Here is an 18,508-nt window from a genome sequence, read left to right as displayed (position 1 = left end):
AGAACTGGACAAACTAGACATGTAACATAGAATGCCCACTCAGATCACACCCTGACCAACCAAAACATAGAAACATACAAAGTAAACTATGGTCAGGGTGTGACAGTACCCCCCCCCCAAGGTGCGGACTCCGGCCGCAAAACCTGAACCTATAGGGGAGGGTCTGGGTGGGCATCTGTCCGCGGTGGCGGCTCTGGCGCTGGACGTGGACCCCACTCCATAATAGTTTTAGTCCACCTCCTTAGCGTCCCTAGATAGGTTACCCTCCTTAATGACCGCTCGGGACAGAGGGGCAGCTCGGGACAGAGGTAGCTCGGGACTGATGGGTAGCTCAGCACTGAGAGGAAGCTCAGCACTGAGAGGAAGCTCAGCACTGAGAGGAAGCCCAGGCAGGTAGTTGGATCTAGCAGATCCTGGCTGACTGGCAGATCTGGAAGAGTCTGGTCGACTGGCAGATCTGGAAGAGTCTGGTCGACTGGCAGATCTGGAAGAGTCTGGTCGACTGGCAGATCTGGAAGAGTCTGGTCGACTGGCAGATCTGGAAGAGTCTGGTCGACTGGCAGATCTGGAAGAGTCTGGTCGACTGGCAGATCTGGAAGAGTCTGGTCGACTGGCAGATCTGGAAGAGTCCGGTCGACTGGCAGATCTGGAAGAGTCCGGTCGACTGGCAGATCTGGAAGAGTCCGGTCGACTGGCAGATCTGGAAGAGTCCGGTCGACTGGCAGATCTGGAAGAGTCCGGTCGACTGGCAGCTCTGGCTGCTCCATGCTGACTGGCTGCTCCATGATGACTGGCAGCTCTGGCTGCTCCATGCTGACTGGCTGCTCCATGCTGACTGGCAGCTCTGGCTGCTCCATGCTGACTGGCTGCTCCATGCTGACTGGCAGCTCTGGCTGCTCCATGCTGACTGGCTGCTCTGGCTGCTCCATGCTGACTGACTGCTCCATGCTGACTGGCGGCCCTGGCTGCTCCATGCTGACTGGCGGCCCTGGCTGCACCATGCTGACTGGCGGCCCTGGCTGCTCCATGCTGACTGGCGGCCCTGGCTGCTCCATACTGATTGGCGGCCCTGGCTGCTCCATGCTAACTGGCAGCTCTGGCGGCTCCTTGCAGACTGGCAGCTCTGGCGGCTCCTTGCAGACTGGCAGCTCTGGCGGCATCCTGCAGACAGGCAGCTCTGGCGGCTCCTTGCAGACTGGCAGCTCCTTGCAGACTGGCAGCTCTATGCAGACTGGCAGCTCCATGCAGACTGGCAGCTCCTTGCAGACTGGCAGCTCCTTGCAGACTGGCAGCTCCTTGCAAACTGGCAGCTCTATGCAGACTGGCAGTTCTGAACAGGCGGGAGAACCCGGCAGCGCTGTAGAGGCGGAAAGCTCTGACAGCGCTAAACAGGCGGGAGACTCCGACAGCGCTGGAGAGGAGGAGGGCTCCGACAGCGCTGGACAGGCGAGGCGCACTGTAGGCCTGATGCGTGGTGCTGGCACTGGTGGTACTGGGCCGAGGACACGCACAGGAAGCCTGGTGCGGGGAGCTGCTACCGGAGGGCTGGGGTGTGGAGGTGGTACTGGAAAAACCGGACCGTGCAGGTGCACTGGAGCTCTTGAGCACCGAGCCTGCCCAACCTTACCTGGTTGAATGCTCACGGTCGCCCTGCCAGTGCGGCGAGGTGGAATAGCCCGCACTGGGCTATGCAGGCGAACCGGAGACACCGAGCGCAAGGCTGGTGCCATGTAAGCCGGCCCAAGGAGACGCACTGGGGACCAGCTGCGTAGAGCCGGCTTCATGGCATTAGGCTAATCTAGCCCGGCCGACACGCGGAGCTGGAATATACCGCACCGGGCTATGCACCCGCACTGGAGACACCGTGCGCACCACAGCATAACACGGTGCCTGCCCGGTCTCTCTAGCCCCCCGGTAAGCACAGGGAGTCTGCCCAGGTTTCCTACCTGGCGTAGCCATACTCCCTGTTAGCCCCCCCCCAAGAAATTTTTGGGGCTGCCTCTCGGGCTTCCTTGCCAGCCGTGTTCCCTCATATCGCCGGCTCCTCTCTCCGGCTGCCTCTGCTCTCCTAAGTGCCTCCACCTGTTCCCATGGGAGGCGATCTCTTCCAGCCAGTATCTCCTCCCAAGTGTAACAGCCCTTGCCATCCAAAACGTCCTCCCATGTCCATTCCTCTTTACGCTGCTGTTGCTGCCTGTTGACACGCTGCTTGGTCTGTTGGTGGTGGGTGATTCTGTAACGGTTTTCTAGGTGTGAAGGAGAGTCGGACCAAAATGCGCGTGTAGATTGCATCCATGTTTATTGTGACTATAGCAACACGAATCTAAATACAAACAGTGCAAAATAATAAACGTAATGAAAACCGAAACAGCCTAAACTGGTGCAAACTAACACTAAGGACAATCACCCACAAACACACAGTGAAACCCAGGCTACCTAAATATGGTTCCCAATCAGAGACAATGACGAACACCTGCCTCTGATTGAGAACCATATCAGGCCGAACATAGAACTGGACAAACTAGACATGTAACATAGAATGCCCACTCAGATCACACCCTGACCAACCAAAACATAGAAACATACAAAGTAAACTATGGTCAGGGTGTGACACCTTCATGGCATAACTGTGTGTTTTAATCAATTATTTGGTGACATATGAATATATTTTGTATAGTTTATTCTAAAAAGGAACTTTTTTAATGTTTCACTATTTTTATTTTGAAGCTCCTCTGAGGAGCTTCCACTGTGTTATAGGTATGCTTTTCATCGATATGGACTGGGGAGTTTTTAGGATAAAAATAAACAAAATAGAGCTAAGCACAGGCAAACTCCTAGAGGACAACCTGGTTCAGTCTGCTTTCCAAATTCACTTTTCAGCAGGACAATAACCCATCTTCCCCCAAACCTTGAATACACTACAAGTTTGCATTTCCTGTTGTGCAGGAAAACTATCAGTAACAAAAGGCTGATCAAAGTAAGATCCTGCATCTGTATAATACATCTGTATAAACTCGAAGTGATGAGTGTAGTAAGTCAGTCATCTACGCTGTATCAACCTAAGGACATATCACATGGCCCGTACTGCTGAGGAGCGGTAGAGCTCTCCATAGCGGCAGACATTTTCAACACTTCATTCATACCAAAGAGCCACTTTCATAATTCATCACAGTCTCCGCACAGCCCCTCTCTGCAACAGGCTAAATGTTTCCAACACCCTTCAAACCCTTCACACACACCACACACACACACACACACACACACACACACACACACACACACACACACACACACACACACACACACACACACACACACACACACACACACACACAGTAACCATCCTGGTCGAGTAAAGCAAGATACATAATTTGCCCAGGCTAAAAACACTTAAGATTAAGAGAGGGATAAACCCTAACCCTAGCTTCATGTCTACACCCTGGTCCAACCCTAACCTTAGCCTACGGGCTCTACACGGAGGTCCGTTTGCATCGTGTTCCAAAAATTCAGCCGTACAAATGTACGCATAACTATTTAGAGATGGACGCATTGTTTAGACGGTGCAGAGCCCTTAACTCTAACCCTACCCAGCAATAACCATTTTATAACCAATCCAATGTAATTGTATGATGGTAAAATGACAGGAGGTTGGTGGCACCTTAGTTGGGGATAATGGGCTCGTGGTAATGGATGGAGTGGAATCAGTGGAATGGTATCAAATACGTCAAACATATGGTTTCCAGGGGTTTGATGCCATTCCATTTACTCTGTTCTGGTCATTATTATGAGCCGTTCTCCCCTCAGCAGCCTCCTGTGGATAAAAGTAATCTATATTTATTGAGTTTAATGGCAGCCCTCTCGGAACCCCATAGTGACCCAGGATGTGTCTATTCAGCAGCCCAGTGCTCAGTCACTCTAAAAGGCAGGCCTCAGAGTGCTATATGGCTGGCCGTGTGCGCTGGGCTCAGAGAGTCTAAGGTCCTGTGCGACTCTGTGTGTATGATCTTTCATTGTGCCAAGGGGATATGGGTTTGAAAAGGCTAATTTGGGTTTAAGGGCACTGGGCCCCTCGCCAGCCACACCAATCTCATATGCCATTCATCATAGTGTAGCTATCTTCAACTTCCAGACTGCCACACAGAAACACACAAACAACATGTACGCGCACACAAACACACACATGCATGCACTGACACAACACACACACAGTAACACACGGTATACGCACACACACAAAATAACATTCTCACTCACACACTGTCATGGAGAACAGAGAGGGCTGACTCATCATCAGAGTGTGGTTGTGTGTGTGTGTGTGGGGAAGTGTGTAGTAGAAGGATCATGGCATCCCTCGCTGGTTGTAACGGCCTGTGAGCTGAGTGTCTCTGTCCTCTGATCGTGTCTCACAGCAGTAAAACCTAAACTCAGGCCAAAACTGTCTCAACTCATCATGTGACTGGGTTTGTCTGTGTTTGTCTAATACATGTGCATGCATGTGTGTGTGTGTGTTATCTCACTACTCTCTCTCCTGTTTGCATGTTTGCAAAAACCCATAAAATGTCCCTATCCCATTTATATCACAAATGAATAGTTCAGATTAATAAATAGGTGTATTGCATCATGGTAAAGTAAATTCCAAGTAGGAAATTAGATGGTCATCATGATCAGGGGAAGAGTAGAAATGAAACTACAGAGGGATAAGCCAACCAACCCCCCATCCTTCCTCTACTAGAACATCCATAGACAAGACAGAGGCTTAAACCGGTTTAAACTGACCCAAACGGGCTTTTTTCTCCAGATGGCAACGTGATTTTTTCTTCCTTTTTTCTTTCTCCCTTTCTCCAATCGGAAGGCCATTTTTAACTCTCTTTGCTTCTCACTCTTTGTTGTTGAAATCGTGGCTCCTGGTTAGAGTTCAGTCAGGAGCTCTGGAAGGGTTGGATGGGGGCGTATGGTAGTATCAATGCCACAAATAGCTTTTCACTCCTCTATTTCCCCCCTCTTCTCTTTCTCTCCCTCATACTTTCGACTCTGTCGTTTCCACCCCTCTCCATCTGCAGTCTGACCTCTGCTATTCTTTACTCTGATTCCAGCGTGTTCAAAGGCGGCAGGATGTCAGTAATTGGAAGGGATGTGATGGAGCGGGGGGCCCCTCCTCTGGGCTGGGAGGCCCCCAGTGCTGGAGAGGTCAGGGGGAGCCTGTCTCACTCTGACATGCAGGCCTGGACAGCAGCACCCAGCCAGCCACAACAGGCCCCAGGCAGGCAGGCAGCCCGCTAAGCAGCACTCCAGCAGTGTCTGTCTGCAGCCGCTCCTTACCAGTCAAGAATTAACTGAACCTTTGAGAGGTTTCCTGCTGTGTTCTGTTCTGTTCTCCTGCACTCAGGGTGATGCAGGGAGCATGGGTGAGACAGGGAGCATGGGTGAGACAGGGAGCATGGGTGAGACAGGGAGGCTTCAGAGCGGTAGATGAACACACCTGCTAGTACAAACACACTCAAACACGGCCATACAACTTCCTTTGGACTGACCCTTGGTTACTAGAGCTTACAGTCTCAAAATGACTGCCCAATGGCAAGTTAGCAATATGCTAATGCTCCTGTCTCTGCCCTGACCTCCTCCTGTCCTCTTAAGGGAACATCTCTGCCTTACGCATGTCTGTAATCGGATCTGTGTGTCAGGGGGAGCCCGGGGAGAGCCCCATCTTTCCCAGACGCAGCCTCTCTGTCCCTCAGACATGGCAGGGCGATTAGCAAACCTCTTCACAGCAGCTTAGACCACAGAGGCTGCTTTAACCACATCACCTTCAGAGAAAGATGTCTGGACTGCATCACCACCAACAAGCACCCTTGTGAGTCTCTCTCATACTCATACACACACACACACACACACACACACACACACACACACACACACACACACACACACACACACACACACACACACACACACACACACACACACACACACACACACACACACACACACACACACACTGCTCTCACCAGCCACCCACCTCATCAGCCCAGGACACAGAGACACCATCGCCTAGCTCCTAAATGCTAACAGGAGGTGTCTCTTTGCCATGTGGGATTACCACGGGAACATGTTAGTACCACAGTACTTACTCTTTCTACACCCTAAAACTCCTTCCCCCCTCCAAAAGGTATGCTGCTGTTTGGCATTTAGGCAAGGACAGGGCAGCGGTGGGAGGTGAGTCTGGTGCCTGGCATCGTTACCATCATGTTGCCCCTCCATGGCTATCTCTGTCCCTCTGGGACGTGACAAACTGTACTTACACCTCTTTGGCTATCTCTGTCCCTCTGGGACGTGACAAACTGTACCCACAACTCCATGGCTATCTCTGTCCCCCTGGGACGTGACAAACTCTACTCACACCCCCATGGCTATCTCTGTCCCCCTGGGACGTGACACACTGTACCCACACCTCCATGGCTCTCTCTGTCCCCCTGGGACGTGACAAACTGTACTCACACCCCAATTGGCTATCTCTGTCCCCCTGGGACGTGACAAACTGTACCCACACCGCCATGGCTATCGCTGTCCCTCTGGGACGTGACAAACTGTACCCACACCTCCATGGCTATCTCTGTCCCTCTGGGACGTGACAAACTGTACCCACACCTCCATGGCTATCTCTGTCCCTCTGGGACGTGACAAACTGTACCCAAACCTCCATGGCTATCTCTGTCCCTCTGGGACGTGACAAACTGTACTCACACCTCCATGGCTATCTCTGTCCCTCTGGGACGTGACAAACTGTACCGATACCTCCATGGCTATCTCTGTCCCTCTGGGACGTGACAAACTGTACCCACACCTCCATGGCTATCTCTGTCCCTCTGGGACGTGACAAACTGTACTCACACCTCCATGGCTATCTCTGTCCCTCTGGGACGTAACAAATTGTACCCACACCTCCATGGCTATCTCTGTCCCTCTGGGACGTGACAAACTGTACTCACACCTCCATGGCTATCTCTGTCCCTCTGGGAGGTGACAAACTGTTCCCACACCTCCATGGCTATCGCTGTCCCTCTGGGACGTGACAAACTGTACCCACACCTCAATGGCTATCTCTATCCCTCTGGGACGTGACAAACTGTACTCACACCTCCATGGCTATCTCTGTCCCTCTCGGACGTGACAAACTGTACCCACACCTCCATGGCTATCTCTGTCCCTCTGGGATGTGACAAACTGTACCCACACCTCCATGGCTATCTCTGTCCCTCTGGGACGTGACAAGCTGTAACCACACCTCCATGGCTATCTCTGTCCCTCTGGGACGTGACAAACTGTACCCATACCCCCATGGCTATCTCTGTCCCTCTGGGACGTTTCAAACTGTACCCACACCTCCATGGCTATCTCTGTCCCTCTGGGATGTGACAAACTGTACTCACACCTCCATGGCTATCTCTGTCCCTCTGGGACGTGACAATCTGTACCCACACCTCCATGTCTATCTCTGTCCCTCTGGGACGTAACAAACTGTACCCACACCTCCATGGCTATCTCTGTCCCTCTGGGACGTTTCAAACTGTACCCACACCTCCATGGCTATCTCTGTCCCTCTGGGACGTGACAAACTGTACTCACACCTCCATGGCTATCTCTGTCCCTCTGGGACGTGACAAACGGTACCTTCACCTCCATGGCTATCTCTGTCCCTCTGGGATGTGACAAGCTGTACCCACACCACCATGGCTATCTCTGTCCCTCTGGGACGTGACAAACTGTACCCACACCTCCATGGCTATCTCTGTCCCTTTGGGATGTGACAAACTGTACCCACACCTCCATGGATATCTCTGTCCCTCTGGGACGTGACAGACTGTATCCACACCTCCATGGCTATCTCTGTCCCTCTGGGACGTGACAAACTGTACCGATACCTCCATCTCTATCTCTGTCCCTCTGGGACGTGACAAACTGTACCCACACCTCCATGGCTATCTCTGTCCCTCTGGCACGTGACAAATTGTAACCACACCTCCAAATCTATCTCTGTCCCTCTGGGACGTAACAAACTGTACCCACACCCCCATGGCTATCTCTGTCCCTCTGGGACGTTTCAAACTGTACCCACACCTCCATGGCTATCTCTGTCCCTCTGGGACGTGACAAACTGTACTCACACCTCCATGGCTATCTCTGTCCCTCTGGGACGTGACAAACGGTACCTTCACCTCCATGGCTATCTCTGTCCCTCTGGGATGTGACAAGCTGTACCCACACCACCATGGCTATCTCTGTCCCTTTGGGATGTGACAAACTGTACCCACACCTCCATGGATATCTCTGTCCCTCTGGGACGTGACAGACTGTACCCACACCTCCATGGCTATCTCTGTCCCTCTGGGACGTGACAAACTGTACCCACACCTCCATGGCTATCTCTGTCCCTCTGGGACGTGACAAACTGTACTCACACCTCCTTGGCTATCTCTGTCCCTCTGGGACGTAACAAATTGTACCCACACCTCCATGGCTATCTCTGTCCCTCTGGGAAGTGACAAACTGTACTCACACCCTCATGGCTATCTCTGTCCCTCTGGGACGTGACAAACTGTACTCACACCTCCATGGCTATCTCTGTCCCTCTGGAACGTGATAAACTGTACTCACACCTCCATGGCTATCTCTGTCCCTCTGGGACGTGACAAACTGTACTCACACCTCCATGTCTATCTCTGTCCCTCTGGGACGTTTCAAACTGTACCCACACCTCCATGGCTATCTCTGTCCCTCTGGGAAGTGACAAACTGTACTCACACCTCCATGGCTATCGCTGTCCCTCTGGGACGTGACAAACTGTACTCACACCTCCATGGCTATCTCTGTCCCTCTGGGACGTGACAAACTGTACTCACACCTCCATGGCTATCTCTGTCCCTCTGGGACGTGACAAACTGTTCCCACACCTCCATGGCTATCTCTGTCCCTCTGGGACGTGACAAACTGTACTCACACCTCCATGGCTTTCGCTGTCCCTCTGGGGCGTGACAAACTGTACCCACACCTCAATGGCTATCTCTGTCCCTCTGGGACGTGACAAACTGTACTCACACATCCATGGCTATCTCTGTCCCTCTGGGACGTGACAAACTGTACCCACACCTCCATGGCTATCTCTGTCCCTCTGGAACGTGATAAACTGTACTCACACCTCCATGGCTATCTCTGTTCCTCTGGGACGTGACAAACTGTACTCACACCTCCATGTCTATCTCTGTCCCTCTGGGACGTTTCAAACTGTACCCACACCTCCATGGCTATCTCTGTCCCTCTGGGAAGTGACAAACTGTACTCACACCTCCATGGCTATCGCTGTCCCTCTGGGACGTGACAAACTGTACTCACACCTCCATGGCTATCTCTGTCCCTCTGGGACGTGACAAACTGTACTCACACCTCCATGGCTATCTCTGTCCCTCTGGGACGTGACAAACTGTTCCCACACCTCCATGGCTATCGCTGTCCCTCTGGGACGTGACAAACTGTACCCACACCTCAATGGCTATCTCTGTCCCTCTGGGACGTGACAAACTGTACTCACACCTCCATGGCTATCTCTGTCCCTCTGGGACGTGTCAAACTGTACCCACACCTCCATGGCTATCTCTGTCCCTCTGGGATGTGACAAACTGTACCCACACCTCCATGGCTATCTCTGTCCCTCTGGGACGTGACAAACTGTAACCACACCTCCATGGCTATCTCTGTCCCTCTGGGACGTGACAAACTGTACCCAAACCTCCATGGCTATCTCTGTCCCTCTGGGACGTTTCAAACTGTACCTTCACCTCCATGGCTATCTCTGTCCCTCTGGGACGTGACAAACTGTACTCACACCTCCATGGCTATCTCTGTCCCTCTGGGACGTGACAAACTGTACTCACACCTCCATGGCTATCTCTGTCCCTCTGGGGCGTGACAAACTGTACCCACACCCTCATGGCTATCTCTGTCCCTCTGGCATGTGACAAACTGTACCCACACCTCCATGTCTATCTCTGTCCCTCTGGCACGTGACAAACTGTACCCACACCTCCATGTCTATCTCTGTCCCTCTGGGACGTAACAAACTGTACCCACACCTCCATGGCTATCTCTGTCCCTCTGGGACGTTTCAAACTGTACCCACACCTCCATGGCTATCTCTGTCCCTCTGGGACGTGACAAACTGTACTCACACCTCCATGGCTATCTCTGTCCCTCTGGGACGTGACAAACGGTACCTTCACCTCCATGGCTATCTCTGTCCCTCTGGGATGTGACAAGCTGTACCCACACCACCATGGCTATCTCTGTCCCTTTGGGATGTGACAAACTGTACCCACACCTCCATGGATATCTCTGTCCCTCTGGGACGTGACAGACTGTACCCACACCTCCATGGCTATCTCTGTCCCTCTGGGACGTGACAAACTGTACCCACACCTCCATGGCTATCTCTGTCCCTCTGGGACGTGACAAACTGTACCCACATCTCCATGGCTATCTCTGTCCCTCTGGGACGTTTCAAACTGTACCCACACCTCCATGGCTATCTCTGTCCCTCTGGGAAGTGACAAACTGTACTCACACCTCCATGGCTATCGCTGTCCCTCTGGGACGTGACAAACTGTACTCACAACTCCATGGCTATCTCTGTCCCTCTGGGACGTGACAAACTGTTCCCACACCACCATGGCTATCGCTGTCCCTCTGGGATGTGACAAACTGTACCCACACCTCAATGGCTATCTCTGTCCCTCTGGGACGTGACAAACTGTACTCACACCTCCATGGCTATCTCTGTCCCTCTGGGACGTGTCAAACTGTACCCACACCTCCATGGCTATCTCTGTCCCTCTGGGATGTGACAAACTGTACCCACACCTCCATGGCTATCTCTGTCCCTCTGGGACGTGACAAACTGTAACCACACCTCCATGGCTATCTCTGTCCCTCTGGGACGTGACAAACTGTACCCAAACCTCCATGGCTATCTCTGTCCCTCTGGGACGTTTCAAACTGTACCTTCACCTCCATGGCTATCTCTGTCCCTCTGGGACGTGACAAACTGTACTCACACCTCCATGGCTATCTCTGTCCCTCTGGGACGTGACAAACTGTACTCACACCTCCATGGCTATCTCTGTCCCTCTGGGGCGTGACAAACTGTACCCACACCCTCATGGCTATCTCTGTCCCTCTGGCATGTGACAAACTGTACCCACACCTCCATGTCTATCTCTGTCCCTCTGGCACGTGACAAACTGTACCCACACCTCCATGTCTATCTCTGTCCCTCTGGGACGTAACAAACTGTACCCACACCTCCATGGCTATCTCTGTCCCTCTGGGACGTTTCAAACTGTACCCACACCTCCATGGCTATCTCTGTCCCTCTGGGACGTGACAAACTGTACTCACACCTCCATGGCTATCTCTGTCCCTCTGGGACGTGACAAACGGTACCTTCACCTCCATGGCTATCTCTGTCCCTCTGGGATGTGACAAGCTGTACCCACACCACCATGGCTATCTCTGTCCCTTTGGGATGTGACAAACTGTACCCACACCTCCATGGATATCTCTGTCCCTCTGGGACGTGACAGACTGTACCCACACCTCCATGGCTATCTCTGTCCCTCTGGGACGTGACAAACTGTACCCACACCTCCATGGCTATCTCTGTCCCTCTGGGACGTGACAAACTGTACCCACACCTCCATGGCTATCTCTGTCCCTCTGGGACGTGACAAACTGTACCCACACCTCCATGGCTATCTCTGTCCCTCTGGGACGTGACAAACTGTACCCAAACCTCCATGGCTATCTCTGTCCCTCTGGGACGTGACAAACTGTACTCACACCTCCATGGCTATCTCTGTCCCTCTGGGACGTGACAAACTGTACCGATACCTCCATGGCTATCTCTGTCCCTCTGGGACGTGACAAACTGTACCCACACCTCCATGGCTATCTCTGTCCCTCTGGGACGTGACAAACTGTACTCACACCTCCATGGCTATCTCTGTCCCTCTGGGACGTAACAAATTGTACCCACACCTCCATGGCTATCTCTGTCCCTCTGGGACGTGACAAACTGTACTCACACCTCCATGGCTATCTCTGTCCCTCTGGGACGTGACAAACTGTACTCACACCTCCATGGCTATCTCTGTCCCTCTGGGAGGTGACAAACTGTTCCCACACCTCCATGGCTATCGCTGTCCTTCTGGGACGTGACAAACTGTACCCACACCTCAATGGCTATCTCTATCCCTCTGGGACGTGACAAACTGTACTCACACCTCCATGGCTATCTCTGTCCCTCTGGGACGTGACAAACTGTACCCACACCTCCATGGCTATCTCTGTCGCTCTGGGATGTGACAAACTGTACCCACACCTCCATGGCTATCTCTGTCCCTCTGGGACGTGACAAACTGTAACCACACCTCCATGGCTATCTCTGTCCCTCTGGGACGTGACAAACTGTACCCACACCCCCATGGCTATCTCTGTCCCTCTGGGACGTTTCAAACTGTACCCACACCTCCATGGCTATCTCTGTCCCTCTGGGATGTGACAAACTGTACTCACACCTCCATGGCTATCTCTGTCCCTCTGGGACGTGACAAACTGTACCCACACCTCCATGTCTATCTCTGTCCCTCTGGGACGTAACAAACTGTACCCACACCTCCATGGCTATCTCTGTCCCTCTGGGACGTTTCAAACTGTACCCACACCTCCATGGCTATCTCTGTCCCTCTGGGACGTGACAAACTGTACTCACACCTCCATGGCTATCTCTGTCCCTCTGGGACGTGACAAACGGTACCTTCACCTCCATGGCTATCTCTGTCCCTCTGGGATGTGACAAGCTGTACCCACACCACCATGGCTATCTCTCTCCCTCTGGGACGTGACAAACTGTACCCACACCTCCATGGTTATCTCTGTCCCTTTGGGATGTGACAAACTGTACCCACATCTCCATGGATATCTCTGTCCCTCTGGGACGTGACAGACTGTACCCACACCTCCATGGCTATCTCTGTCCCTCTGGGACGTGACAAACTGTACCGATACCTCCATGGCTATCTCTGTCCCTCTGGGACGTGACAAACTGTACCCACACCTCCATGGCTATCTCTGTCCCTCTGGCACGTGACAAACTGTACCCACACCTCCATATCTATCTCTGTCCCTCTGGGACGTAACAAACTGTACCCACACCCCCATGGCTATCTCTGTCCCTCTGGGAAGTTTCAAACTGTACCCACACCTCCATGGCTATCTCTGTCCCTCTGGGACGTGACAAACTGTACTCACACCTCCATGGCTATCTCTGTCCCTCTGGGACGTGACAAACGGTACCTTCACCTCCATGGCTATCTCTGTCCCTCTGGGATGTGACAAGCTGTACCCACACCACCATGGCTATCTCTGTCCCTTTGGGATGTGACAAACTGTACCCACACCTCCATGGCTATCTCTCCCTCTGGGACGTGACAAACTGTACCCACACCTCCATGGCTATCTCTGTCCCTCTGGGAAGTGACAAACTGTACTCACACCTCCATGGCAATCTCTGTCCCTCTGGGACGTGACAAACTGTACTCACACCTCCTTGGCTATCTCTGTCCCTCTGGGACGTAACAAATTGTACCCACACCTCCATGGCTATCTCTGTCCCTCTGGGACGTGACAAACTGTACTCACACCCTCATGGCTATCTCTGTCCCTCTGGGACGTGACAAACTGTACTCACACCTCCATGGATATCTCTGTCCCTCTGGGACGTGACAGACTGTACCCACACCTCCATGGCTATCTCTGTCCCTCTGGGACGTGACAAACTGTACCGATACCTCCATGGCTATCTCTGTCCCTCTGGGACGTGACAAACTGTACCAACACCTCCATGGCTATCTCTGTCCCTCTGGCACGTGACAAACTGTACCCACACCTCCATATCTATCTCTGTCCCTCTGGGACATAACAAACTGTACCCACACCCCCATGGCTATCTCTGTCCCTCTGGGAAGTTTCAAACTGTACCCACACCTCCATGGCTATCTCTGTCCCTCTGGGACGTGACAAACTGTACTCACACCTCCATGGCTATCTCTGTCCCTCTGGGACGTGACAAACGGTACCTTCACCTCCATGGCTATCTCTGTCCCTCTGGGATGTGACAAGCTGTACCCACACCACCATGGCTATCTCTGTCCCTTTGGGATGTGACAAACTGTACCCACACCTCCATGGCTATCTCTCCCTCTGGGACGTGACAAACTGTACCCACACCTCCATGGCTATCTCTGTCCCTCTGGGAAGTGACAAACTGTACTCACACCTCCATGGCAATCTCTGTCCCTCTGGGACGTGACAAACTGTACTCACACCTCCATGGCTATCTCTGTCCCTCTGGGACGTGACAAACGGTACCTTCACCTCCATGGCTATCTCTGTCCCTCTGGGATGTGACAAGCTGTACCCACACCACCATGGCTATCTCTGTCCCTTTGGGATGTGACAAACTGTACCCACACCTCCATGGATATCTCTGTCCCTCTGGGACGTGACAGACTGTACCCACACCTCCATGGCTATCTCTGTCCCTCTGGGACGTGACAAACTGTACCCACACCTCCATGGCTATCTCTGTCCCTCTGGGACGTGACAAACTGTACCCACACCTCCATGGCTATCTCTGTCCCTCTGGGACGTGACAAACTGTACCCACACCTCCATGGCTATCTCTGTCCCTCTGGGACGTGACAAACTGTACCCAAACCTCCATGGCTATCTCTGTCCCTCTGGGACGTGACAAACTGTACTCACACCTCCATGGCTATCTCTGTCCCTCTGGGACGTGACAAACTGTACCGATACCTCCATGGCTATCTCTGTCCCTCTGGGACGTGACAAACTCTACCCACACCTCCATGGCTATCTCTGTCCCTCTGGGACGTGACAAACTGTACTCACACCTCCATGGCTATCTCTGTCCCTCTGGGACGTAACAAATTGTACCCACACCTCCATGGCTATCTCTGTCCCTCTGGGACGTGACAAACTGTACTCACACCCTCATGGCTATCTCTGTCCCTCTGGGACGTGACAAACTGTACTCACACCTCCATGGATATCTCTGTCCCTCTGGGACGTGACAGACTGTACCCACACCTCCATGGCTATCTCTGTCCCTCTGGGACGTGACAAACTGTACCGATACCTCCATGGCTATCTCTGTCCCTCTGGGACGTGACAAACTGTAAAAACACCTCCATGGCTATCTCTGTCCCTCTGGCACGTGACAAACTGTACCCACACCTCCATATCTATCTCTGTCCCTCTGGGACGTAACAAACTGTACCCACACCCCCATGGCTATCTCTGTCCCTCTGGGAAGTTTCAAACTGTACCCACACCTCCATGGCTATCTCTGTCCCTCTGGGACGTGACAAACTGTACTCACACCTCCATGGCTATCTCTGTCCCTCTGGGACGTGACAAACGGTACCTTCACCTCCATGGCTATCTCTGTCCCTCTGGGATGTGACAAGCTGTACCCACACCACCATGGCTATCTCTGTCCCTTTGGGATGTGACAAACTGTACCCACACCTCCATGGCTATCTCTCCCTCTGGGACGTGACAAACTGTACCCACACCTCCATGGCTATCTCTGTCCCTCTGGGAAGTGACAAACTGTACTCACACCTCCATGGCAATCTCTGTCCCTCTGGGACGTGACAAACTGTACTCACACCTCCATGGCTATCTCTGTCCCTCTGGGACGTGACAAACGGTACCTTCACCTCCATGGCTATCTCTGTCCCTCTGGGATGTGACAAGCTGTACCCACACCACCATGGCTATCTCTGTCCCTTTGGGATGTGACAAACTGTACCCACACCTCCATGGATATCTCTGTCCCTCTGGGACGTGACAGACTGTACCCACACCTCCATGGCTATCTCTGTCCCTCTGGGACGTGACAAACTGTACCCACACCTCCATGGCTATCTCTGTCCCTCTGGGACGTGACAAACTGTACCCACACCTCCATGGCTATCTCTGTCCCTCTGGGACGTGACAAACTGTACCCACACCTCCATGGCTATCTCTGTCCCTCTGGGACGTGACAAACTGTACCCAAACCTCCATGGCTATCTCTGTCCCTCTGGGACGTGACAAACTGTACTCACACCTCCATGGCTATCTCTGTCCCTCTGGGACGTGACAAACTGTACCGATACCTCCATGGCTATCTCTGTCCCTCTGGGACGTGACAAACTCTACCCACACCTCCATGGCTATCTCTGTCCCTCTGGGACGTGACAAACTGTACTCACACCTCCATGGCTATCTCTGTCCCTCTGGGACGTAACAAATTGTACCCACACCTCCATGGCTATCTCTGTCCCTCTGGGACGTGAAAAACTGTACTCACACCTCCATGGCTATCTCTGTCCCTCTGGGACGTGACAAACTGTACTCACACCTCCATGGCTATCTCTGTCCCTCTGGGAGGTGACAAACTGTTCCCACACCTCCATGGCTATCGCTGTCCTTCTGGGACGTGACAAACTGTACCCACACCTCAATGGCTATCTCTATCCCTCTGGGACGTGACAAACTGTACTCACACCTCCATGGCTATATCTGTCCCTCTGGGACGTGACAAACTGTACCCACACCTCCATGGCTATCTCTGTCCCTCTGGGATGTGACAAACTGTACCCACACCTCCATGGCTATCTCTGTCCCTCTGGGACGTGACAAACTGTAACCACACCTCCATGGCTATCTCTGTCCCTCTGGGACGTGACAAACTGTACCCACACCCCCATGGCTATCTCTGTCCCTCTGGGACGTTTCAAACTGTACCCACACCTCCATGGCTATCTCTGTCCCTCTGGGATGTGACAAACTGTACTCACACCTCCATGGCTATCTCTGTCCCTCTGGGACGTGACAAACTGTACCCACACCTCCATGTCTATCTCTGTCCCTCTGGGACGTAACAAACTGTACCCACACCTCCATGGCTATCTCTGTCCCTCTGGGACGTTTCAAACTGTACCCACACCTCCATGGCTATCTCTGTCCCTCTGGGACGTGACAAACTGTACTCACACCTCCATGGCTATCTCTGTCCCTCTGGGACGTGACAAACGGTACCTTCACCTCCATGGCTATCTCTGTCCCTCTGGGATGTGACAAGCTGTACCCACACCACCATGGCTATCTCTCTCCCTCTGGGACGTGACAAACTGTACCCACACCTCCATGGCTATCTCTGTCCCTCTGGGACGTGACAAACTGTACTCACACCTCCATGGCTATCTCTGTCCCTCTGGGACGTAACAAATTGTACCCACACCTCCATGGCTATCTCTGTCCCTCTGGGACGTGACAAACTGTACTCACACCTCCATGGCTATCTCTGTCCCTCTGGGACGTGACAAACTGTACTCACACCTCCATGGCTATCTCTGTCCCTCTGGGAGGTGACAAACTGTTCCCACACCTCCATGGCTATCGCTGTCCTTCTGGGACGTGACAAACTGTACCCACACCTCAATGGCTATCTCTATCCCTCTGGGACGTGACAAACTGTACTCACACCTCCATGGCTATCTCTGTCCCTCTGGGACGTGACAAACTGTACCCACACCTCCATGGCTATCTCTGTCCCTCTGGGATGTGACAAACTGTAACCACACCTCCATGGCTATCTCTGTCCCTCTGGGACGTGACAAACTGTACTCACACCTCCATGGCTATCTCTGTCCCTCTGGGACGTGACAAACGGTACCTTCACCTCCATGGCTATCTCTGTCCCTCTGGGATGTGACAAGCTGTACCCACACCACCATGGCTATCTCTGTCCCTTTGGGATGTGACAAACTGTACCCACACCTCCATGGCTATCTCTCCCTCTGGGACGTGACAAACTGTACCCACACCTCCATGGCTATCTCTGTCCCTCTGGGAAGTGACAAACTGTACTCACACCTCCATGGCAATCTCTGTCCCTCTGGGACGTGACAAACTGTACTCACACCTCCATGGCTATCTCTGTCCCTCTGGGACGTGACAAACGGTACCTTCACCTCCATGGCTATCTCTGTCCCTCTGGGATGTGACAAGCTGTACCCACACCACCATGGCTATCTCTGTCCCTTTGGGATGTGACAAACTGTACCCACACCTCCATGGATATCTCTGTCCCTCTGGGACGTGACAGACTGTACCCACACCTCCATGGCTATCTCTGTCCCTCTGGGACGTGACAAACTGTACCCACACCTCCATGGCTATCTCTGTCCCTCTGGGACGTGACAAACTGTACCCACACCTCCATGGCTATCTCTGTCCCTCTGGGACGTGACAAACTGTACCCACACCTCCATGGCTATCTCTGTCCCTCTGGGACGTGACAAACTGTACCCAAACCTCCATGGCTATC

The sequence above is a fragment of the Oncorhynchus clarkii genome, chromosome 30 (assembly GCF_045791955.1).
Source record: "Oncorhynchus clarkii lewisi isolate Uvic-CL-2024 chromosome 30, UVic_Ocla_1.0, whole genome shotgun sequence".
NCBI classification, from domain to species: Eukaryota; Metazoa; Chordata; class Actinopteri; order Salmoniformes; family Salmonidae; genus Oncorhynchus; species Oncorhynchus clarkii.
Note: the sequence above shows the minus strand (reverse complement) of the source record.